A 2,268-nucleotide genomic window follows, 5' to 3' on the forward strand; every position below is an offset into this window, starting at 1 on the left:
AAGCCATCAGCAGAGCTGTACAATTATGGAAATCCTTATAAAAATCTGGGACTCAAGATAAAAACCTCAGCCTTTCTTAGGCATAAATGTTGATTCATAGGTGGTCCAAATGAGATCATTATGCACTGTATTAGGGCAACATCACATATTGTTTGTCTAATAGCATCATGCTTAGTCACCGAGGAAATCAGATCCCAAATATCACAGAAGAGCCCTCCTAGGCTCTCATCATTTTGAAACACATACACACACGTGTGCACACACATGCACACACACGCATGCACAAGTATGCCCTTCTGCTCTTAAGTTAGTGAGAAATTTTTGCCTTCTGAAATTGCTAGTGAGTTTAAATCCCAAGATTGCAAAATGATGCAATTATATGGTAATATGGCCTACCACCTGGGTAAACATGGCTAAGCTACCATCACCAATGGACTTGAAGGGACTGGATTGTTTTCCAGGGCCAGCTTCTTTAAGATGCCCCAGCATAGAGAAAGCCCTTCGGGATGCCAAGCTAGACAAGTCTCAGATCCACGATATTGTCCTGGTGGGTGCTTCTACCCATATCCCCAAGATTCAGAAACTTTTACAAGATTTCTTCAACGGAAAAGAACTGAGTAAGAGCATCAACCCTGATGAGGCTGTTGCTTACGGTGCAGCTGTCCAGGCAGCCATCCATTCTGGAGACAAATCTGAAAATGTTCAAGATTTGCTGCTGTTAGATGTCACTCCCACTTTCTCTTGGCATCGAAACTGCTGGAGGAGTCATGACTGTTCTCATCAAGTGTAATACTACCATTCCTACCAAACAGACACAAACCTTCACTACCTACTCTGACAACCAGCCTGGTATGCTTATTCAGGTGTATGAAGGTGAGCGTGCCTAACCAAGGATAGCAACCTACTTGGCAAGTTCGAACTCACAGGCATACCTCCTGCCCCTCACGGCGTTCCTCAGACTGAAGTCACTTTTGATATTGATGCTAATGGTATCCTCAATGTCTCTGCTGTGGATAAGAGCACAGGAAAAGAGAACAATATTACCATCACTAATGACAAGGGCCGCTTGAGCAAGGAAGACATTGAGTGCATGGTCCAGGAAGCTGAGAAGTACAAAGCTGAAGATGAGAAACAGCAGGACAAGGTGTCTTCCAAGAATTCACTTGAGTCTTATGCATTCAACATGAAAGCAACTGTTGAAGATGAAAACCTTCAGGGCAAGATCAGTGATGAGGACAAACAGAAGATTCTTGACAAGTGCAATGAAATCATCAACTGGCTTGATAAGAACCAGACTGCAGAGAAGGAAGAATTTAAACACCAGCAAAAGAGCTGGAGAAAGTCTGCAATCCTATCATTACCAAACTGTACCATAGTGCAGGGGGCATGCCAGGAGGAATGCCTGGAGGCTTCCCTGGTGGTGGAGCTCCTCCCTCTGGTGGTGCCTCCTCTGGACCCACCATCGAAGAGGTTGATTAAGCCAACCTGAGAATAGGTCTAGCATTGTTCCACACAAAATATTCAAAGGACCCAAATTTGTAGCAAACTCCACGGCAGTTTTAATGTTGAGCTGCTATAGTAAATAAACTGGGCATTCTTGATACTTGAATATGGGATACGTGCACAGGGAAAGGAAATAAACATTGCACTTTATAAGCACTGTTTGTTAAGTGGAAAATGCAGTCTTAAATAAAACTGTATTTAATTGGCAAAAAAAAAAAAAAAGATGCCCCAGCATAAAGAGAATTGTTTGGCTTTTAAAGAAACGTCACCCATTCATTTGCTTGTACCGGGTGTAGGTTGTCTGGCTGGTGATGAATGCTTTCCTGAGCCACCATCTACTGTAGTCATTTCACATGTGCTCTCTCATCTGCACTTATTTTAATATCATTTTACAGCTCAGAGCATTAAAAAGACAAACATATTGATATATATATACATATATGTTCTATATTCCAAACACAAGTGGTAAAGATCTTTCAATCTTTAATTATTTTTTAATCTTTTAATCTTCTAAAATAATCACCGTATTTACATCTGGGGACTTGCTGTTATTTTCCATTTGTGCAAACAACCAGAATGAATGCAACCACCGTGCAGTATCAACTTGACATTCAGTGAATATTAATTGAGCACGTAGTATGTGCCAGGCGCTGAGCTAGGTGCTACGTATGCTATGAACAACTGTTTGGACTTAGGCAAACTTGGTTTATTCTAGGTGAGATGTTTGTTTACTGTGTTATAATTTGTTAAAAATTTGTTTATTAA

The 2,268-nt window shown here is 41.1% G+C and overlaps 1 pseudogene; it reads left to right on the plus strand.

Annotated features, from left to right (window-relative positions):
* The first annotated feature begins 409 nt into the window (after positions 1-409).
* Positions 410-1,670, plus strand: LOC102745559 (heat shock cognate 71 kDa protein pseudogene; annotated as a pseudogene).
* Positions 1,671-2,268: the final 598 nt, after the last annotated feature.

The sequence above is a fragment of the Leptonychotes weddellii genome, chromosome 11, assembly GCF_054177405.1.
Source record: "Leptonychotes weddellii isolate Sample4059 chromosome 11, ASM5417740v2, whole genome shotgun sequence".
Classification (NCBI taxonomy): Eukaryota; Metazoa; Chordata; class Mammalia; order Carnivora; family Phocidae; genus Leptonychotes; species Leptonychotes weddellii.